General features: G+C 36.2%; 1 protein-coding gene across 2 annotated transcripts in view; it reads right to left on the reverse strand.

Annotated features, from left to right (window-relative positions):
- Positions 1-24,790, reverse strand: part of LOC113076735 (thrombospondin type-1 domain-containing protein 7B-like) — a 181,116-nt gene that overhangs the window by 137,085 nt on the left and 19,241 nt on the right. For both annotated transcript variants that reach the window (XM_026249425.1, XM_026249426.1), the window contains exon 2: positions 6,512-6,841. The gene's annotated coding sequence lies outside the window, so the exon portion shown is untranslated. The remainder of the gene's footprint in view (positions 1-6,511; positions 6,842-24,790) is intronic.

The following is a 24,790-nucleotide window of genomic DNA, read 5'->3' on the forward strand; positions in this document are numbered from 1 at the left end:
TTTTAAAACAGCTGATCTTGAACTATGAACATCCTTTACTGTATCTGTGCGCACACAAGCTTTGTTTTATGTCACGCACTGTCTGATGGAAATCTGCACCACCATTCAAATGGCAAATATGCAATGGACCGGATCCACATTATGCCTCTCACATGTAATAAACTTCTCCATTGACAACCGAAATGGGAAAGTAACTCATTTAAACTCATCGGCAGCACAAACCAAGGTTATTCATTTGCGCCAGTCCTGCGGCGAGAAATGGTGATCTCTATATTTTATAGCATCATTGTTCCATATACAGGACACAGCTCTGCATAGACCAGTGTATTACAGTATTATCTGAATTAAACTTTTGATTGATTTTCCTCTTCTGGAGGTGGCATTCAATGCATTACCTGTGGACGATCTGTTCGAGGTGGCTAGACAGAATTGGTGTATTGATGGATGAATTGCTATCAGACTAAAATATGTGTCTGGAATGTGGAATTATTCTGATGGAATTTCTCAGGGAAAGCCTGCAGCTCCCAATTGGTTTTTGGTTGATTTCATTTGGGGAAATTAGATTCTTATTTCATTGCTTCAGCAGTGTTGCAGGGAAATCTGATTTGAGAGGAAATATGGTGAGAGGCCTTGATTGAGTGAAAAAAAGATCTCTTATCCTTTAAATGCTCCCACAAGTAAATGTCTTTATAGAATTAGGTCTTTTCAAAATGGTATACACGGATACCTTTTTAAAGAGGCTAGCTGGTTGCTTGGGACACTGGAGCTTGGTCCATTCAATTTTTTATAGCATATTTCAGTTTAACTTTCTAAGTGAATAAATAAATGATGTTGAACTGTAGGTCAGCTCTCATTCAGAATCAACATTCAACACCTGTCTCTCAAAACATGCCAAAAATTCCCTCAGAGGCCAAGTAGCACTTGTTTCAAAATAATGTCTGAACTTAATATTAATTAGATGAGTAGTACTTCAGCAAAGCACTGCAATACTGAATAACAGAATATGGAAGAAACATGCATGGATAAATTCTGAATAGATTGTCAAATGACCAGTTATTGAAACCGATTAACAAAAATGTGAACTATGATCTTTAAATGAATATGTTTAGTGCTCACTTGTGGAAACATTTTGCATAATTATGTACACTACTGTTCAAAAGTTTGGGCTCTGTAAATGTTAACATTTTTGTGAAAGAAGTCTCTTAAAGTTAACAAAGGCTGCATTTACTTGATCGAATCACAGTAAAAGCAGTACAATTTTAAAATGCTATTACAATAATTATAAAATAAATAAATAAATGAAGTTCAGCAGCCATTACTACAGTCTTCAATGTCATACGATCCTTCAGAAATCATTTAAATATGCTGATTTGGTGCTCAAGAAACATTCCTTATGCATAATTACTAATGATGTAAACAACTGTGCTGCTAAATATTTTTTTGTGGAAACTGTGCTAAAAAAAAAAAAAAAAAAAAAAAAAGAAAAAAAAAAAAAATCCCAGTGACATGTCAGCCAAAGGGAGGATGTGAATACTGACACGCGTTCCTGCAATGTGCCTGTCACCTGCCGTACAAGCCACAGCCATCCTGGAAATCGAATCCGTCAAAGTCCTGTGCTGCTTTTTAGAATAACTAGGTCAAACAAAGCTTGTGGGCTCAGACTGGAACACAGTGTGCAGCCTTAAGAACCTGAGTGAGCTTCTGCGCTTCAGGATTCATCAGGATCCACTTCAGTCGAGATTTTCTCAAACAGCACACAAGTTGACTCTTTCAGACAGAGGAACTGACTCTCATTCAGATATTCTTTTATACTACAATGAAAACCATTATATTTAAATCTGCACTGGATTAAATTCCATAGGCTTTGGGTCAAAGGTCATGCAGATATCACCTAGTTACTACTATGCAAGAGTTCGGCTGAACTGGTTAAAAACACATATTGTCAGCAGGCATAACATCTTTCCAGCTTGGGTGGATTACAAATTAGATTGGTGTGAAAAGTCACATGCTCAGATATATCTTCAAAGAAGCACATGGGAATTAACCTATGTATGTATTAAGTATTTATGAGTAAGCAGTGAATTTCACATCATCAACATTTCATTCTTGCCATGTGATCTAGTGTTTTGTTTATATGCGGTATAATTTCTTTGTTTGACACCTCCTTTTTTAAGTCTATGCATAGTGGTTACTGGCCACTTTTTAGGCATAGTGGTTACTGACAATGTTCCATCTATCTTGTTACATTGCAACTGCACAGAAGAAATAATATTGACAGGACACATGCAAAAATAAGCTGGCAAGCCATTTGATCGAATCCTAGTCAATAAAAAAAAAATTGAGTTGGTGTCACGTAGAACGGTGAATGCGGAAATCTAATATTTTATTGGTTGCGGACAAAATACCTCAACACAAGAGCTAACACAAATGCAATGATATGTGAAATAAGACAACATCATGTGTCAAAGAAGAGTGACTTGATTAAGTGGTGGAAATAGCAGTGGATGGGCACAGAACGGTAACAAAACTCTGAGACATTTACACTCACACAGGATTGTGGTTGTGTGCATATTCTACTGGAAAAGGATTTTTAGATAACTATAAGAATTTTACATAGAGCTATATATAAAACTTATAAAACTATAATGAATATAGTGCTAATTTATGTTCATTGCCGATGGTATTCTATTCTATTCTATTCTATTCTATTCTATTCTATTCTATTCTATTCTATTCTATCAGTTTAAATGCTTATATTATATTATATTATATTATATTATATTATATTATATTATATTATATCATATTATATTATACAGGTCCTTCTCAAAAAATTAGCATATTGTGATAAAGTTCATTATTTTCCATAATGTAATGATAAAAATTTAACTTTCATATATTTTAGATTCATTGCACACCAACTGAAATATTTCAGGTCTTTTATTGTTTGAATACTGATGATTTTGGCATACAGCTGATGAAAACCCAAAATTCCTATCTCAAAAAATTAGCATATTTCATCCGACCAATAAAAGAAAAGTGTTTTTAATACAAAAAAAAAAAGTCAACCTTCAAATAATTATGTTCAGTTATGCACTCAATACTTGGTCGGGAATCCTTTTGCAGAAATGACTGCTTCAGTGCGGCGTGGCATGGAGGGAATCAGCCTGTGGCACTGCTGAGGTGTTATGGAGGCCCAGGATGCTTCGATAGCAGCCTTAAGGTCATCCAGAGTGTTGGGTCTTGCGTCTCTCAACTTTCTCTTCACAATATCCCACAGATTCTCTATGGGGTTCAGGTCAGGAGAGTTGGCAGAACAATTGAGCACAGTAATACCATGGTCAGTAAACCATTTACCAGTGGTTTTGGCACTGTGAGCAGGTGCCAGGTCGTGCTGAAAAACGAAATCTTCATCTCCATAAAGCTTTTCAGCAGATGGAAGCATGAAGTGCTCCAAAATCTCCTGATAACTAGCTGCATTGACCCTGCCCTTGATAAAACACAGTGGACCAACACCAGCAGCTGACATGGCACCCCAGACCATCACTGACTGTGGGTACTTGACACTGGACTTCAGGCATTTTGGCATTTCCTTCTCCCCAGTCTTCCTCCAGACTCTGGCACCTTGATTCCCAAATGACATGCAAAATTTGATTTAATCCGAAAAAAGTACTTTGGACCACTGAGCAACAGTCCAGTGCTGCTTCTCTGTAGCCCCTTTCCTGCACACGCCTGTGCACGGTTGCTCTGGATGTTTCTACTCCAGACTCAGTCCACTGCCTCCGCAGGTCCCCCAAGGTCTGGAATCGGTCCTTCTCCACAATCTTCCTTAAGGGTCCAGTCACCTCTTCTCGTTGTGCAGCGTTTTTTTGCCACACTTTTTCCTTCCCACAGACTTCCCACTGAGGTGCCTTGATACAGCACTCTGGGAACAGCCTATTCGTTCAGAAATTTCTTTCTGTGTCTTACCCTCTCGCTTGAGGGTGTCAATGATGGCCTTCTGGACAGCAGTCAGGTCGGCAGTCTTAAGCATGATTCCGGTTTTGAGTAATGAACCAGGCTGGGAGTTTTTAAAAGCCTCAGGAATCTTTTGCAGGTGTTTAGAGTTAATTAGTTGATTCAGATGATTAGGTTAATAGCTCGTTTAGAGAACCTTTTCATGATATGCAAATTTTTTGAGATAGGATTTTTGGGTTTTCATGAGCTGTATGTCATGATTTTGCCTTCATGTCCTGATTTTCCTCTAGTCTTGAGGCAGGATCATGACAGGCCCGTGTTTTGTGTACAAGCACATGGCCTTGTCTTTGGGCCATGTGCTTGTGTTGTCTCGTTTCCCTTGCCCAGCCCCCTTGTTATCTTAATCTTGGTCATTATTGCTTTACCTGTGTCACCTGTTGTGTTATGATTAGTCTCCCTACTTATATCCCCTTGTGTTCACTATCCTGGGCGGTTCATTGTTATTGTTACACTTTGCTACTTATTGTGACAGTTTGAAGATACGTTGTGAGTCTTGTGATTGTTTACTTGTAGTTAGAGTTCTTGTGTTAAGAGTCTTTTTGTTTATCATGTCTACCTAGTCTTGTTAGATTATCTGTCCTTGCCCTAGTCATTGTTTTCCCCTTTTTGTTGATAATAAATCCTGTGTGTTGTGCATCCTGTCTGCGATTGAGTTCATCCCTTACACCCCCCCCCCCCCCACGTGACACTGTATGCCAAAATCATCAGTATTAAAACAATAAAAGACCTGAAATATTTTAGTTTGGGTGCAATGAATCTAAAATATATGAAAGTTTAATTTTTAGCATTACATTATGGAAAATAATGAACTTTATCACAATACGCTAATTTTTTTAGAAGGACCTGTATAAACCTAGTACTAACTGACCTCAAAATGGGAATTCATGAACAATATCTGCTAAATATTTTCAAATTATATAATATTTAATTATTAATAATAATTGAACTGTTCTGCATAATATGTTTTTAAAATAATTTTTAATAGAATTTCTTTAATAGAATGGCATCTGATATTAAGAAACATATGAGTCCCCTTCGGTGATTTCCTGTTTTAAGTTGCTTTCTGCATTTATACGTAAGTTTATACATTTATTTATTTCACATATTTACAGTAACATTTTAATATGATTACACATAATTATTTAAGGTTTTCTATTCAAGCTATTATTATTATTATTATTATTATTATTATTATTATTATTATTATTATTATTATTAATATAACATCAGTTGTATCACAGTCACATTTTTGTCTTTGGTACATTTGGCTCATGTTTGAACAGAATAGTGACCACTGTGCCTGAAAAGCTTGAACACAGCAAGGAATACTGATCATCCCCAAATCTTCACATGGTAAAAGGGCATCTTAGCTGATCTGTCTGTAAACAGGTGGGCCTACTAATTAATGTTTGATTACAACTCCCACAACAGACACTAAAGAACAGTCTGTAACAGGTCTAATGCAGCCTCAGCCGGACACGTTCAATTAGATCTCTCTCTACAGGACACCACTGGCTCTGACAGCAAAGGAAACAAAAGCTCCTAATCCTGTTTATGGTATCGCAGGCACCTTCCCCTTGCTTGAATTTCCATAAAGTAATGCGTCCAATTGGCTTGTATTTGACAAGCCAAGCAAACCTTTGAACACCAGCTGTCATTTCTGCCTGCTTTATTTGTCCATAAAATCACAGAAGCATACAACTTGATAATAAGTCTCTACCTGAACTGTATTAGCAAGCTGGCATCAAAAAATGAAGAAAAACTAAACAAAACAAAACCAAAAACAACCCAGTACCTTTTTTCCTAATTAAAACATTTCTATGGGGGGTTTATTGAGATCTCAGAACCAGCTGAATGCTACACAGTTTATCTTATTGACCTCCAATTTCCTTCACAGAATAATGAACTCATGACTGACCACTGAAAATAGCTTTGGTAAATAATAATAATAATAATAATAATAATAATAATAAGGCTAGCTGTCATGTCAGCTTGAAGGCGCTTGGTTCTTCACCTAATTACGGTATATGTCCCAAACTAAAATGACACTATGACTGATCAGTGGATGGCACCAAAAAAAAAAAAAAAGCCAGGCTACCCTGCCAAACCCTGACTCTCTACATTGCACTACAGCACATGGGTAAGAAGCTATATTATACTGGTAAAACCCTCAGTTGTACTTGTAAAATGCTTTTTAAAATACTGATCATACTTTACACAATGAGAAACCTCTGCTGAGCCACATTGTCAGACAGCTCTTATAATTGAATGAATAGATTTCTCCTCTAAGTGACATGCAGTGAGCACGGGGACCAACAATGGCAGCTATTTCTCTTCATTAGTTCTAGCTGCACAGGGAAAGGATGAAATGCAGCTTGGCAGAGACCTCTCACGTAACACTGTACTTCCACCTATTACAGACTCCAAGAAGGTTTAGCCCAAACTAGGGAATTGGGCTAGCGGGCAATTAGAGCGAGGAAACTGTGCTATCTACCTGAAAAGGAAGGCTGGGACTCATCACTTTAGCTGTGGCAGTGAGGTGAACAGCTGGATGACTGAGGCCCGCTGATGCCGTTGGCAGCTGAATGCTCCTCAGAAGCTCTCTGTGACACAGGGACAGCAGATAAACACGGCCTTTCCTCCTCCCCCTGATGCATCATCCGCCAGCTAATCCTCAGTGGCTCCCCCTCGGGAAGATCAGAGCATGAGAGATGCGTCTGTCACACCATCACCGACCGTGAGAACAGATAACCCTTTGGCGATTGCTGGATGAAGTATCCACTGCCAGGAATTCCTCCCAGGAAGTATCCTAAAGCCAGCAGGGCTGCAAAAGGGATGAGAGAAAGAGAGAGTTTTGGGTTGGACAAACAAAACTGAAACAGTTGAAAACCTGCCCCGAGACAATTAGCACATTCTTTATGGATGAGACCTGGAGTGGTCAGATGAAATGTGCTTTAGTTTCGCTGTGAAACCTTGTGAGCTGCCTTGCTGTCTCACCCAAATATCATAAAAACTCATGAACAATCAATCAGGAACACTTTACAGCAGATAAAACTCTCAGACATCACAGAAACAGCATTCAGCACAGGGGAATCAACTTCACTATTTCAGACCCTATAGCGTTAACATATAGCTAACACAAGTTGAATAGTCAAGCATGAAAATAAGCAACAGGTATAAAACAAACAATAGGGTAAATAAAACATACATATATATATATATATATATATATATATATATATATATATATATATATATATATATATATATAACAGTATGTATGTGTATATAATACACGTACATACTGTACTTAACAATTTAGACTGGGTAATTAAAGATACTGTACACTACCGTTCAGATGTTTGAGGTTAGTAATATATATTTTCTTAAATTAAATGAATATTCGGCAAGGATACATTATAATGATTAAAAGTGATAATAAAGAAAGCATTTAAGATTTATATTTCCATAACTTTTTATATTTCTGTTTCCATAACTTTCTATTTACCAAAGTATATATAAAAAAAGTGGTTCTTCAGCACTTCTTTGGGGTGGTTGAGGTGCTATACAGTATACTGTAGCGCCACTGCCATACAAAGAACCGTTAAGACCCTGGATGTAAAAAAAAAAAAAAAAAAAAAAAAAAAAAATTAGATTAAATATGGTGTATTTCCTGGAGGAAATGTGGTTCTCAACCTTTTTGCCCCCAAGGCCCCCCATAATGAAATATTCTGAGGCCCCCACACAAGACTTTTTGACCTCAGAAAAGCATAAAAGTGATTTGAAACAGCTTTTGCCATTGTAGTAAATTCCCATTCATATCAAACATATGGGAGTGGATTGGCATAATAAAATCTATGGAGGAGAATGGAGTGGTGGCAGGATACAACAAGATAGTTCGGATGCTGAGAGCTGTCAGTTGCAGTTTAAATTATGCAAAGAGGAATAGAACTGGAGGATGAGAGAAAGCTAAGATATATTGATTGGCTGTAGTCTTTAAATGAAAGTAAACTGATCAGAGGCTTGACAATAGAAGGTGTTTGTGAAGTCAGTTATATACAAAAATTCTGTCACAAACAAACAAACAAAAAAGGATATATTCATATGTAAACTGCTTTGTTCTATTTATGTAGTCAAATGATTAGGTTACGTCTTAATGTTTTGTGGCTGCCTAGGCCTTCTTGTTGAGCACCATTTTTGTTGAAGGAATAAAGTGCTATATTGCATCTCTAATGGTTCTACATAGCACCATCTGACAAAGGAGCTGTTTAGCACTTAAAGTGATTGCCCTATGATTACAATCCACTTTTAGTGCTATTTAGCACCACTTTTGTTTAGTGTATTAGAATAATATCACAGTTTCCACAAAAATATCAAGTAGCACAATTGTTTTTAGCATTATATGTAATAATAATAATAATAACAATAATAATAATATTTTTTTCTTGAGCATCAGATCAGCATTTTAGAATGATTTCTAAAGGATCATGTGACACCAAGACTGGAGTAATAATGCTGAAAATTTAGCTTTGCCATTACAGAAATAAATTACATTTTTAAAAATAGATTAAAATAGAAAACAGTTACTTTGCAGTTGTAATATCTGACAATTTTACAGTGTATTTTTGACAAAAATAATGCAGGCCTCGGTTATCACGAGACCTTAATAAATAAATAAATAAATAAATAAATAATAATAATAATAATAATAATAATAATTATTATTATTATTATTATTATTATTATTATTATTATTATTATTATTATATATTATCATACCTACACTTTTGGTAAAATGGTATTAGTGAGTGAGTGAGTGAAGTGAAGTGAGTGAGTGAGTGAGTGAAGTGAGTGAAGTGACATTCAGCCAAGTATGGTGACCCATACTCAGAATTTGTGCTCTGCATTTAACCCATCCGAAATGCACACACACAGAGCAGTGAACACACACACACACTGTGAGCACACACCCGGAGCAGTGGGCAGCCATTTATGCTGCGGCGCCCGGGGAGCAGTTGGGGGTTCGATGCCTTGCTCAAGGGCACCTAAGTCGTGGTATTGAAGGTGGAGAGAGAACTGTACATGCACTCCCCCCACCCACAATTCCGTCCGGCCCGAGACTAGAACCCACAACCCTTCGATTGGGAGTCCAACCCTCTAACCATTAGGCCACGACTTCCCTAAATGAAAACAAGTCTTATTTACACAATTTCCCCTATTTTCAAAGAAATGTAAATATTTTTTACTCAAAAAGACAAACATTTTCTATAGTACTGCACAAGAACATCAAGTCTAACTGAGGAAAAGTCTTATGTTTTTTGGAGTATATTAGCTCTGACCAACTTCTTATGATATCATATGGGTTTTTAGATGCTAAGGGTCTATAGATGATAACATCTTATATCATTGTCTCATTTCACAAGTTTCAGTCAGCACGTTGGGAATACTGTGGCACTTTTCTGGCTGTCATCCACCATCAGAGACACTAAAAACAGTAAAGAGACTGAGTTCTGCTGCTTCTGTTCCCTTCTCATGGTTGACATTCAACGAGTATCTGTCAACACTGCATGGACTGGCTAACTCATCCTGCTGATTCTTTCATTCTATTAACAGCCCCTGCCCTCCTTCCATCTCCCTTCTCTCTAACCCACTGCCATATATTGACTTCTAATGCTACGCTCTACCTCCCTCCACCAACTCTGACCTCTGTCTTATTTCCCAGGGCTTTTAAGTGCCCACCATTGTGTCCAAAATGGCATTTCCAAACTTCAAACGTGTTAAAAATAAATAAAGAAGTAAAGTCTTGATTGATTGATTGATTCATATGATTTCAGTCACACTCCAGTGGGGAGGATAAAGTGATTGGGATAGGAATATTGCTTCCCATAAAACTCTCAAAGGAGAGTGGCAGGTTCAACTTTCTGTTGACTACATCTTGGATTATTAATATGCTGACAAATGTATTTTCAACAAGCTCCCCAATCCTCAATTTTATCTTTTATTTGGGATAAGAATGTTCTGGTAGTTTTTTTTTTTTTTTTTTTTTTTTTTTTTTCTTCAATGGGAATATCTTGGCCATTTTGCAGGTACCATCATTTCTAATTTTACTCCATGCCATTATTAAATGCAAACATATGAGATGTATTATATGCAACAAAAAAATAGAATGACTGATTTGATGATGAAAGTGGTTGCTATGAAACAAAGTTCCTCTGTTGGATAAGGAGGAGTAGTAGCAAGAGCAAGCCTGCAAGCATCAAGGAATGAACCACTGTTCCTCTGATGGGTCATTCTAAGCAGACTGTTCATGTCATAAGTGTAAAGTAACTGTGGAGAGAACTCTGCAATCTTAAGAAAATAATATTTTACAATATTCAAGCACAAGCACAGTTGTGCAGAGGAGAATGGGGGTTTCAAAATCCTTTCCTAATGGAGCTGAATGCCAGGTTTGGGTGGGAGATTGTGAGATTAACAGTGGATCTGAGCAAGAGTGTCAAAAAGTTGCAAAATGTTGAACTTTACAGAAATGTGAAGCAAAAAAATGCAGACTAACAGCCTATAATTTCAAGTATTTAACCTTTGCTGCCAATACTGCTTTAGTAACTGGTGGATTTAGTGTTAAAATGTCATTTTAAGATATTACAGTGTCCTTAATTCAGAAGATTTAAAACTGATTACTGCTCTATTATGGATATGCTGTGGCAATAAATATATTCACGCTAAATGAAAAGGTTGGGGTTGGAGATGAGATGCACATTAAATTGATCAAATGTGACAGTAAAGACTTTTACATTGTTACAAAATTATGTTTCAAATAAATGCTGTCCTTCTGAACTTATAGAACAACTTTAACATTGAGTTTTAAGTTTCAAGTCAAGTTTTTTTTATTTATTTATATAGCACGTTTAAAAACAGCAAGCACAGCTGACCTAAGTGCTGAAAAAACAAAGACATAGAATACATGGCAACCCACAGATTTATATAATAAACTCACAATAAATTAAAAGCCAAAGAAAAGAAATAGGTTTTAAGAGCTAATATAGGCTGAAAGGCTGTTGCACAGCTAAGGGCCGGCAACTGCAAAGGCTCTATCCCCCCTATGCTTTAACCGTGATCTACAGACAGAGAGAAGTCTTTGATCACCAGACCTCAGATTTCATGTAGGATTGTATGGATAAAGTTGATAAGATTGATAGCTCGGTGACAGATTATTTATAGATTAAATAACATATAGAAAAATTTTGAACTCAATTCTAAGATGCACAGGTAACCAATGCAACAATTTCAAAATTGGAGTAACGTGATAAAAGTTACGTTGTCCTTTGAGGAATTTAGCAGCAATGTTTTGTACTAATTGGAGACGAGCGATAGAGTATTTTGAAATGCCAAGATAAAGAGAGTTGCACTAGTCCAAGCGAGATGTAATGAGCGCATGGATAGCAATCTCTAAAGTTTTCATAAAGAGAAAATATTTGATTTTGGAGAGAAGGCGTGGCTGAGAAAAAAAAAAAAAAAAAAAAAAAAAAAAACCCCGAACTTACAACTGATTTTCATTTCTTTATCAAATTTGAGAAAATCTGATCCCAGAAATCACCTAGGTTCTTAATACAGGAAGAAGTAAAAGGAGCAAGGTAGTCCAGGTTGATAATTCTGCTCCCTTAATTTTCACTAGGGCCAAAGACTATAACCTTAGTTTTTGATTCATTCAGAAATAAAAAAAAAAAATTATAATAATAATAATTGAGAGAACCATGTTTTAACTTCATCCAGGTATGCAAAAAGAGATTCCAGAGCAGCATGTTTATTTATTTTCAAAGGTAGATACATTTGGGTATCATCTGCATAGCAGTGAAATGATACACCACGCTTTCTGAAAATAGAGCCCAAAGGAAGTGAATACAAAGAAAAAAGAATGAGTGCAAGAATAGAACCCTGCGGCACTCCACAGGAAAGTTTAGCAGGCAACGAAGAAAAATCACCTAATCTGACAGAGAAACTTCTATTTGTTAAATATAATTTGAACCAGCTAAGAACAGTTCCCAGGATGCCCACAAAATATTCTAGTCAAGATAAAATAATTTTATGATCAACTGTATCAAAAGCCGAGGTTAAGTCTAATAGAATTAGGATAACAGAGTCACCAGAGTCAGTCGCCAGTAATTAAGCAGACTCTGTGCTATACAGAGGTTTAAAACCATACTGGAAAGTTTCAAAAATATGGTTTGAACTAAGGAAAGGCTGTAGCTGAATAAACACAGTTTTCTCCAGTGCTTTAGTAATAAACGGAAGATTTGAGATAAGTCAAAAATTATTAAAATTACTAGAATCAAGAGAACATTGAAATAAGAAATGTTTCCTGAGTAAAAATTTAGCATGTGAAACTGAAGAATGATGTCAAAGCTAACTTTCAGCAGCCATTACTTCACAGGAATACACATTTTTATGCAGTATAATATATATATATATATAGTAGATCCAAAAAACAAAAAAAAAAAAACTCTAAAACATATCTATAATCTATAATATTTGGACAAATTAATATTTATTTTTCCCTTCCACAGCCCTTCAATAATACAAACAAATCCCTCTCAGTGAGACTCACCATTCAGTCGTGTTAATCTATCCTTGTAAATCTCTCAGATAATTCAAATCTCCTGCGCCCATGTGTAAAGATCAATTAAATGGCCAGCAGTCATTGGAGAAGGCCATGACACTTGATCATGAGTTTGCTGTGAAGTCTGCACAGGAGAAGAGAGGAAGAGAGAAGAGTAGTGGAGGGGTCAGGGTTGTGAACTCAATCAACTCGCTCGTTATTGTGAGACCCTCAAAACCAGGGGCCACTGTCATCCTGTCGCCATAACTGGCTCTGCTGCAGGTGCTTAGACATGGATGGTTAAACAAGTGCAGGTACAACAGGTCACGTTGCACATTGATGGTCTAGGGAACATGGAGGGAATTCATATGAGGACAGTACTACAGGCCTGCACCTAAGCTCAGACAGGATACCCACTTCTGAGGCATTGGGAAATTATGACGTTTATTGTTCATCATCTATTAATCCTACAACCAGGTTTCTGGACACCACTAATGGCACCCATAATAGTAGACCTAAATAACCCCATCAAACCCCAGCATGTTACAACTGTAATCTTAATAAGCTTTCATTCTCCTTCTTTAGTTGTACTTGCAAACCAAGTAAAAGATTACAAATTAAGTCATTTAAAACATTTTAAAACTTGTAATTTAAAACTATTTAAATACATTTTGAGTACATTAAAGATCTGATTTTATGATAAGAACAACCAAAAAAGAGTGTAATAATTTAATAATAGTCTAAAAAAACATGCAGGATTACATACATCCTGATGATGAACAGTTAAATAATCAGAGTAGTTAACAGTTATTTCAGCTATTAGTAAACAAATTTTGAAGATGTTCATTCTCAGACAGCTATGGGTTAAACAGGTCACCATACTTGGCTGAATGTCACGTCACTTTCACTTTAAAATAATACTCCTCCAACACTGTGTTTGTAGCGGAGAGCACATTACACAACATGGAGATCAAAATCATCATTTATACTCAAGCAGATCTTTCCTTAAAATTAACCTAAATATCAATATGACATGAACAATTATTATCTTATTCCTTCACATCCGTGGACTTGTGGTTTAGCATTTAGCGGGAGTTTAGCGTGTGTTTAGCGCGTGTTGCTATCCTGGTATCAATGGAAGCATCATGCTAAAGTTGTCTGAAATGTAAATCTGACACAAGCTGCGAAAATTGATGGATACAATTAGCTTGTCTTCTAGCATATGCTCTGCTCCGAGAATTTAAATTGGAGTGATTAATTGTGAAGCAAATGTGTGCAGACAGGAAAGCTTTAAAGAGACAAAGCAGGAGTAGAGAGATTAAACACAGGCAAACTTGAAGCTTTACTGCATGAAATCAGTTTCACCCAAATATGATAAGGAGATTAATTTTAAGACAGTTTAACCAAATAGCCTGCTATTTCAATCAATTTGATAAAATCTCTTTGTGAACTAGCTACCACTAACAATTACATGCAAGGGTATAAACAAGTAGCCCCTGGACTGCAATTATGTTCAACAGACCGGCGAAGATGGAAAGCTTAATCATTTACTCTAACTAGGCTACTCAAATAAGAGTCAAAGATGACATTTAAGTGCCACAGTCTGTCTGAAATTGGCCAATGTTTTAAATTCAATCGATATTTCTATTCTGAAGAATAGAAATATTAAAAGAACCAAAAACTTTAACTACTTCAGTCTGTGTGCACTGAATTGATTTAATACACACGATTTCACAATTTGAGTTGAATTACTGAAATGAACTTCTCTACAACATTCCAATTTATTGAGATGCAGCTATAATTGAAGGTCTTCCCTCTGTCTCTGTCCTTCTGTATTTTTTCACCCCTGACTAAACTCCTTTCTTTTAGCAGAAGATTGTACAATTTTGTCTGAGGATAAAGAGGGACAATGGCTTTAATGATTTCAGACAGCACGTTCCCAGTGCTTAAGAAACCAGCTGGAATTCAGTACTGAAGTGATAGAGCCACAATAAACCACTTTGCCTTTCAATTAAATTTTCAATGAGATCTATAGGTCGATCTTTATCTCCATCAGCTTAAAGAAGCATTCCCGAATCTGTGTGCTTATCTCAGAATGTCATTTGGGTTGAAGCAGGCCTGCTAATCCCAATAAATGCATTCACTCATTTCAGTGGACAGAGAATAGCTGGTGCAAGCCATTGATTACACATTGTCTGTTTTCCACGTTGTCTGCATATAGCTGTGCAATTTCCTATAGAGGGTTGAAAAATCACAAATGAGATCTCTTTAATACCATATCTTTCTCCTAGACAATAGTGAGATTACATTGAGGGTAAACAGAGACTGTTGGTCTCTTTGTTTCCCAAAGTTTAAAAATGTTTTGTTACTCCTACCGATTTGTTCATGTATTGGGCCAACTCACAGACTCAACTCACTGCAGCCATTAACAGTTCACTGGAAGGACACACAATTTAAATTTAATCTGTTTCTTACACAAACCAAGCAATGCCCTGATAGCACAAGAAAGTCACAGTTTTAACATTTTAGGGGAATCAATCTTGAATCGCTTACTTATAGTTGTATCTGCATATTAGGGGTAGAAAAATTTATCTTTCATACTACACCCTAAAAGATGCTAGTGTCTCCAGTATAGTATTAGACAAGACCGTAGCACTATAACAAACTGTGCTCTACATATTTAGCAAGATCTAATATCATCTAGGATCTCATACAATTATCAAGACTCCTGAGCTACACTGTACACATCAAAGAACATTCATTTTAAATCTTTATAATCCTGTTTTGTTTTTGTTTTTTTTCACACATACAACCTGTTCCATATATATGTAACAGCATTTTAAACTCATTTTAGATAAAAATAATCTGTCAATTTACAAGGAATAGTTTAACCAAAAATGACTAGTATTTTTAAATTATATATATATATATATATATATATATATATATATATATATATATATATATATATATATATATATATATATATATATTAGTTTTTCATCTAATATGAATATTATTTCAGCTTAATTTCAGTTAACAAATATGTTTGTTAATAATTTTAGTTTAACAATAACACTGATTTTTGTTGTTTACTAGTTTCAAAACTATACAACTTTCCTTTGTGGCACACAAAACAATTTAAATCTGCTTTTATTCCTCATAATAATAAGAATAGTTCTATGAGAACCATCTAAAACACAGTTGCTGCTTGAATAAATCATAACTGAGGACTCCATTAAATCTGCCAAACTATGAAACAGAAACTCCAGGGCATTAAATATCCCTCTGGGATCACAATACAACCCTTCCACCTCATTTGATATTCTCCTCGTTCTATTAACACTTCTATGAAGGATTCTCAGTGTGATGACAAGAAGTAGCCAAGTGTAACAACTACTGATAAGGGTGTTGAATACGTCAGCTATGAAGTTAACGTGATGTGTGGTCTTCATTAGCTGCCATTAAAAGCTTTAAACTGTGAAAGTCAAAAACAGATTGAAATAATGAGTGTCTGGGAGCAGGTGCAGGGAAAGAGAAGTGTGATGTCTTTTAAAGAACTAGTTTAAATAAAAAAGAGAGGTATGACGTGTGAGAACAAACACATGGAGCCCCCTCAGGTGAAGGGACAGTTATCCTGTCAGCACATAAAAAAAAAAAATAATAATAATAATTGTCAGCACTGATTTTAATTGGCCGCTTTTGAGGGGGCTGGTTTTATCGGGGAAGAAGAAAGCACCTGCCTTCAAATGCCAGTGAAGGTTGTGTGCATGCGAGGGAGAGCAGAGAACATCTAGACAGGAAGCAGAAACCAAAAATAAATGATCCGTTGACTCGGAATGCTGATATCTGGTGAGAGGAAGGTAGAGAGGAAAAGAGAGAGTCGGTGTGTGACAAGAGAGACAGAGTGTGTGAAAGAGAATTTAAATTTGTGTTTGTGTGAAACCCCTCTTAAAAAAGTGAAAGGAAAAAAAAAATCACAGGTTTGAGTTAACAGCAGAGAGAAAGAAGTGAAAATTGTAATTAAGCCCTCCTCACTGCTGTTCCACCTAACTGCCTTGCCTTGTTAAGCAATTTATAATTACCACAGCGCAGGCAAAAACATTCACCCCACCCTCTTTGTTTTACAGAAGACTACAAGCTGATGGCTGTCCATCGTGTGTCCAGGGGGAGAGCAGGATTATTCTTAAGCGGGTCTGTTTCATATGGCTGCCTGATAACACTGGGCCCCCTGGCTGAACAGACACCTGGTTGCAAAAAATCCCAGCAGCCCTTTCCTCCAGAGCAGACCACTAATTAGGCGCTATAGAGAGCGAGAAAGAGAGAGGGAGTGATATAGCCAGTAAGAATTGAGTCCCAAATAAGGCCACAGCTGAGCTCAAACCTGTTAAGAGTCAATTATGTCAGGAACGAGTTCTAGGAGAGGTGAGCCATGAGTGAAATTAAAGCCTGGCTCTTGAGGTGACAGACGGCCTGTCTGTGTGAAAGGATAATCTTATATACACCTGAAAAATCATCAAAATAAGGCCTGGCAAATTAGCCACTAAGAGGTGAACAGTTGCATCACATTAGATTGTGGTATTTATTGCATCTTATTCAGATACTACATAACCAGTCGGTGTGTACATGGCTCTGTTTACACCTGGCATGCAATGAAATTCACTTTTATCAGAAAAATTTACTACACCCTTTTAGTTTTTTTTTTTTTTTTTTTAATTTCCCACATATGCACACACATGTGCAGGTCTATGTATAAGTGGCCTTCTGCCCACTTATATGTTTGCCTCGTAACAAACTGGCCCATGCAAATCTCGCTCAGACTGCACAAACGTGCTCAAATTTGCGTGTTTGCACCATTAATAATTTGCATAATTATTTTGGGCCTTAAAACAACACAGACACTGGCTGTGAATAAATTATGCTATCAGCAGCCGCAACGTATTCTCAGTTAAATCCCGTTAAATGTTCTTAGAATGAGGGCACAGTGGAATATTTGCTTTCTGAGCACATTTTAAAGTATGAAATTAAACTGTCAAAATGAAGTTCTCATTTAGTTTTTATAGATTAAATGTGACAATTAAAGCCTAAAGGATCTGTGTCCAACAAACTTCACTCGGATTCAGCTAATAAACAGCTTTTAGTGTACTGAGTTTAAACTGTCCAAGACTCAATTGCAAATTTCTTACATACTGAGGCATTTCTGAGGTCATTTCTTTTTCTGGAAAGATAGTGTATTTTGTGGTTGTTGTTGTTGTTGTTTTTTAATGCCATCATTGGCTTCAAAATATTAGTTAAGTGTGCATTACAATTTAAATATGGGTTATTTAGTAATATACGATATTAACACAAATTCAGTTTTATTTCTCATTTTATTCATAAGTTCTATAATATAATAAACTTGTAAAAAACTAAAATAAAAATAATTGTTATTATGATAATACATAATACAACAAAATGATTGTAGTTGACATCTCTGTCACTTCTGAAATGATGGCTATGCATCTGGTGTGACAAAATGTTAGCTTATACATAATACTTTTAAAGCTCTGTTTTAAAATCTTGGCTAACATACATTTTTACGTATGCCATGTTATGCTAAACTAGCATCTAACAATGGACAAAAGGTTTTTTTTTTTTTTTTTTTTTTTTCTAACCTATGGTTCCCTAACCATAAAGGCTGCTGTGTAATTTTCTCCTACATTTAAATAATTTAGGGGAAGAATTCAAATAATACTGTGAATGCACTTAAAGAATGCAGAATCGAATCGTTATAATCGAATCAAATCTAATTTGATTGTGAATTGAATCATTCTAAATTTGCAAAATCGTTCTTGAATCGGATTGAATACCTATGAATTGTGAATTTAAGCTCTTCCTACCCAAATATTCACACTCATATATATACAGTAAAAGAAAAGGCTCTTAGATCCTGATATCTAAACAATAGTTTGTCTCTACATGAAACAAACACAAGTTTTAAATGTATAGTTTCAAAATCATCAGAGTATCATTTTCATATTCAGAGTATATTTTCAAAAGCACAATTTAAAGTATATTTTGAAGCTGAATGTTTAGCATGCAACTTTTGATGAATTACATTTATAAAGAAATATTTTTTTCTCGCTGGAACACTGAATGTGTTTTATTTTGTGTTAATATGTCAAAATTAAATCTTCATTTTCATTCTATTTATAATCAGTATGTTAAGAGGAGCATGTGTGACCTTTACACTATGGCATTATGGGACTGAGCTGATTACACAGTTTGAGAATATCATCATATGCTGAGTACATTTTCCCTCTGTTCTGGAATAAAACTTTGATATGCATTTTTAATCATTTTAGTTAACCTTTATATGATGTGAGATGGCTTTTCTGGACCAAATAAGACAAAAATAACGGTTTTCAAACAAAAATGAAAGTATTGAGAAAAAGAAATGTTCTTTTTGCAAACAAAAACAAAGAGACAAAAGAAAGTGAAGTATTGTGAGAAAATAAGTTTTGAAAAACAAAAATAAAGAATTGTGAAATATAAAAGAAACTAATTAAATTGCAATACATATTTTCCATGGCCATATTTACTAATTTATTTGCAACACTGGTTTTATTTTGCGTTTCGGTTAAGTTTGAGCTTGTGATGCTGTTTGTCATTGAGCAATCTTCTTGAAATATTTAATTTTTCAAATATTTTCAAAACTTTATTTTCTTTTGCAAAACTGCAACACTTTTGTTTTAACTCCATATCTCTAGTTCTGTCTTGCTTCTCAGTTATTTTGGGCAAAATTGTAATTTTAAATGCAAACTGCCCAATTAGCAGCTATAAAAGTGGCAATGCCTGGCTGCTGTGCGGGAAGTTAGCTATAAGAGTGGTCCGCAGGGGCAGCAGGTGAGAATCCAGCACCTCGAGAGAGTTCACAGCAGCTGGCATACGGCCTGTGTCTGGAGACATACTGTTTCTTAATGGATGACTTCACCCATTGATCTGACTTCTTTATTAGTGAATGGGGGATTAACCCTTTATCCACATTTCCTAATCCTTTTTGGAGAGTTTTTCACGACAGGATAAATTGAGGATAGAGTACACAACCAAAATGTAATTTATTTATCTAACATTATGGATTTTTCACAGCCCTATTCAACAGCCACAAAACCAAATAGCTAAATCTAAATAAGGAGTTTAGTCTAAAAAAACAAAAACAAAAAAACAAAAACAACTCTTTTGTTTCCTTGTGGACTTGCATTGATTGCTTCAGGTCAAAAAGTCATTTTGTTTTAGTTATTAGCCGCATTTCCACTGTCGGGCCAGTGCGAGCCAGGGCTTAAAACGGGCCGGGCGGGGCTCATTGCCCCGGGCCAGTAGCACCGAGGCCAGAATAGTGCAGGGTTTCCACAGTCACGGCCTGAAGCACCGCTGCGCGTCACTAAAACACGCCCTGTACACGCCTCTCATGAACAACGTCACGCAACCCCATAATTTCACCAACAAAGAGAAGTTATCAGAAAACTAATGTAATTAGCGCGATCACAAAACGAACATGATAAAGTGGCCATTTGTTTGCATGCTTTGTTAAATATTCAAATTCAAAAGCATCGATGTTTTGCTATAAATAAAACTTATAAAAATAGCCTGCTTATTCAGTCAAGTCCGTTTCTGTTTATTTGTAGCCACAGTAGCCTATACGTCACATTTAGAATGAATGATAATCTCTCTATTTTTATAAAACTCCCGAACAACAACAACAACAACCAAAACATTATTATATTTTTATGATAGGCAACGTGGAGCTAAACTCTCGAAACGAGACTTATGACACATTATATAAGTTAGTAAATGAATGCACGATTGTGATAGAGAAAAAGAAGCTGACGTCTGATTTCTTCAAGCGGTCATATTTACTGTGGTAATGTTATAAATATTTCTGCCTTGAATGATTATAATCCACATCGGATCAAATTATTTCAAACACAACCTGCTGACTGAAAGTGAGTTTTGAGCTCAACTTATTAAAAAAAGTTTTTAATGCTGGTGTTATAGCTTCTTTTTGTTATGATCCGCAGCGCTGACTCTCTATTTTTATAAAAGCACCCGAGCAAAAATCATTATTTTATTTTGATGACATATTTTACGCGGAGCTAAACTCTTGAGACTTATGACAGATATGTTACTAAATAAAAACACTATTCTGATAGAGAATAAGAAGCTGATGTCTGATTTCTCCAAGTGGTTGCATTTACCATGTTTACTATGGTAATGTTAATGTTTATCGTGCATAGTCTTTTACATTGCTTTTAAATATTTCTGCCTTGTAAGGTGATCATAATCCACATCGGATCAAGTTATTTCAAACACTCGCTGCTGACTAAGAGTGAGTTTTGAGCTAAACTTATTTTTAAAAAGTCTTTAATACTGGTGTTAAAGCTGTTTCCTTTCTGAAATGATCCACGGCACTGATGCTCTCCAGACGCGGATAAACTCCGCCTTTGTTCATAACCCCTCCTCTAGCCCCAGCTGGCCGCTTTGGCCCTAGGTTTTCGTCGGGCTAAAAAACCCTGGCTATTTGCCCCGAGGAAGCCCCAACGAGGCACCGGAAGTGACAGTGGAAACGCGACTGGCCCTGGCACGCACTAGCACGGCCGCTTTAAAAAAATGAAAGCCCTATTGAAATGTGTTTCCCCTCCTTTGTGACACCAGAGGGAGAGAAATAAGGGGGAAAATTTATCATGTCAATATGAAACTTAAAATACTTGTATATCACATCACGTGTTATTTTAGAGCATTATGAACTGATTTATGACATTGGAATTAAAAATATAAGTGACAAGATGTCTGAAAAAAACATTGTATCTGCATTTTAGATGCAGAACGCAGAATGAAAAAAAAAAAAAAACATGTAAAGACAAATGGAAAAGGAAAAAGAAGATCTCTGAGGAAACTCGGGTTGATACCCCATTCACTCAAGTCTTAGGAACAAGATGATACACAGCAATCAGAATGATCAATACAAGCCAAGTGTTATGCAGTTTCCTGAAAGGCCAAGTCATAGCGTTGATTACTTTTGTCCTCTGGGTGGGTTCTGACTATGCCTTGTGTATTCTCTGATGGTCTGATTATAATTTTACTGGGCTGTTCACTGAGCAGTGACCCTGGAAGGAAGTCAGAGGAGTCAGAGACCATGTACTCACACAGCCATGCTTATAATTTGCAACTTTCAGAGGTGTAGAATCGAAAATGGCAATTTCTAGATTCTCTAGTTTTACACTTCATATGCCATTTCACACTCTGAAACTCTATGCAGAGGAAACATCTATTGATTTTGTCATCATCATCTTGCTCAAAGTGATTTCATATCTGGATTTGATTTAAATGGGTGCCGTTAGAATGAGAGTTCACACAGCAGATAAAAACATCACATAAGTAATGCAAACGACTTATGTTGATTAATTAAATCAAAACATATTTTGAAGTGAAAAGCTGCTGTTTAGAAAAAGGAAGAAATGGTTTGAAGTTAAGAAATGCCTTAACAAGGCTTATTAAAAACATATAGTTTTTCGCTTCACAAAATGTGTCGTGGATTATTTGTGTATTATTATTATGTTTTTATCAGCTATTTGGACTCTTCTCATTCTGACGGCACTAATTCACTGTAAATTGTAAATTGATCAGCAAATTTTCTTTTTTGGTTGAACTATTCCTTTAAACAAATGGCTCTAGAGCGATTTGTTGACAAGACACCCAAGATGAGGACCTCTGCTAACAATGACTTACTAATACTGTATGAGACTTGCAAGGGTTGCAAGTGAATACAAACCATCATGTAAGAACCAAGAGAATTTTGCACTACCATCAGATGAGGCTATATACTCAGAGACTTCCAGTCATCTCTCCCGGGGTGAGCTGATTTTAGAAGGCTGCTGTTTGTTTTCATACCGCCGCAGGATATGATGATCTAAACAATGCTTCAGTCCCTTATCAAAGGTGACGGGCATGGCTGCTGGATGCCCCTCTGAACTTCCCTGCTGCTGGGCCTATTATGCACCAATTAGCAGTTGTGGCCCCGCTGTGGCTGGGAGGACAGCTGCTGCACCCACATGGCAGTAATTCGATAAGAGCTCCCTGCAGGGCGTGAGGAAACATGAGTGCACCTCTCTCTCTCACACCTTCTAGAGGGAGATCTCTCAGATATGTGGAGGCAGCAGGAAATATTGCTGAGCTTTGCCATATGGCTAATTGGATTTAGTTTTGGGTGAATTGAATTAAAGGCTCGTCAGAAATTATGCAAACTCTTTAGTATGATGATGACCATCAATCGGGGGAGAGGAGTTCTGTCATAATTGCATTATTCACAAGTTCATTATGGTGATGAAGGCTGTAGCACACAAATTTACGGTTACACGAGACACCTTTTTGTCATTTGGCAGTGTAAGATCAGTGCAGGAATGGTTTCCAAGGAGAAGGATTATTGGCAAAATAATAGGTGACAATGTTCTGAGCATCTACATAATATAAACAGATGTAAAAGGATTTGAGCGTTTTCAACGAGTGCTGATAAGACACATCTCGTGTCATAAATGGGCTCTAAAATCCTCTTTAAAAGATTGTAATTATTCCACTGGGAGCTTCAACCGTAATCCAGGGTGATTATTGACGAAAAAATGCATTAATGACTACTAATAGCACTTGTGCAATGAAAAAGCAAAACAAAAGAAACTGAAACACTAGAGCAACCCCGGCAATAGTGCATCTGGGTAAACAAACTCAAGAAATTGCTCAATAAATCACCTCCCTCCTTCAGAGCTGGAGGCAAAGCTTATGATGTGTCATCTCGGCAGCCTTTTCATCAGTAAATATGAGGGCTCCTTCAGTGAGGAGTATCTCCATCAAACACAGAACTCCTCACAACACTCCGACAACTTCCATTTGATGGCTCACTTTCAATGTAAATGTTAAAAAATGCAGGAGACGAGCATAAAATCTTTTTGTCTTCTGCATGATACATGAAGTGATGACATGCAAGCCTTGAGCTTGGTTTTACCTATGCAGTGTCTTTCTCTCTGTGTGTGTGCGAATGTGTGTGTGTGTGCATCTGTCTCTGTCTCTCTGTGTGTGTGTGTATGCGTGTGTGTGTTTGTGTTTGTGTGCATGCATGTGAAGGATCAAGTGTGCAGAGTGAATGTGAATGTGAAAGGGAAAGAAAAAAATAATAAACTGCAAATCAAGCATGTGGAAAACAGATAGGCAAAACTTTTATCTCTGTTTGATTGATGAATCAAGAATATTTATCTCTGTTTGATTGATGAATCAGGGATGGGGTAATGTATGAAAATAGATCACTTCAATAAATGCAAAAATATGCTTTGACCTCTTAAAGAGGAGTATAAAAAGTATTTGAATATTTACGCTGCACAATGGATGTAAATTAATCTTTTTTTTTTCTCAAGTCATGGGAATGACTGATGTTCTAAAATCATAATGCTAATAGACGCACCACATGACTGAAAAGTATGTGAACATGATAATTAACAGGACTACCAATTTCAGTTACATTCAGTTACTGGTTTGAATGGGCGGAAATCAATGCATCCATGTTCAAACATCTAATGGAAAACCTCAGAGAAAAGGGTTGACCAATACTCCATAAAATACCTAAGGTATAGAAATTAAATATTAAAATACAACATACTTAGTATGTGTTTTGTTTATGGGTCAACATACTTCTGGCCATGTAGTGCACAATGTGCAAGAGTTGTCAACAAATTTGAGGGACCTACAATGAATCTCTTAATTTCAGGCAACAGAAAAAAAGAGGAAAGAAATAGTTTACATATAGTAACACCGCACATTTAATTATGTTATTTGTTACATAATATATATTTGCCCCAGTGGTTCAAATATGTTAAAGGGTTGGTTGATTTCGATTTCACATTTTTAATGTTAGTTAGTGTGTAATTTTGCTGTTTGAGCATAAACAATATCTGCAAAGTTACGAAGCTGAAAGTTCAAGCAAACGGAGCTATCCTTTGGTCTTTTAAAATTCTGGCAGTTTAATGCCTACAAAATCGGCTGATAGGAACTAAAACAAGATATTCCTGAGTTTGTGACGTAACAAACGCAGATAAATCCCACACTCTGGAAATGCAGTAAAGGGGGCAAAGTAAAACTGAGCTGCTTTGGAGTAGAGAA

Source organism: Carassius auratus, unplaced genomic scaffold, assembly GCF_003368295.1.
Source record: "Carassius auratus strain Wakin unplaced genomic scaffold, ASM336829v1 scaf_tig00021055, whole genome shotgun sequence".
Classification (NCBI taxonomy): Eukaryota; Metazoa; Chordata; class Actinopteri; order Cypriniformes; family Cyprinidae; genus Carassius; species Carassius auratus.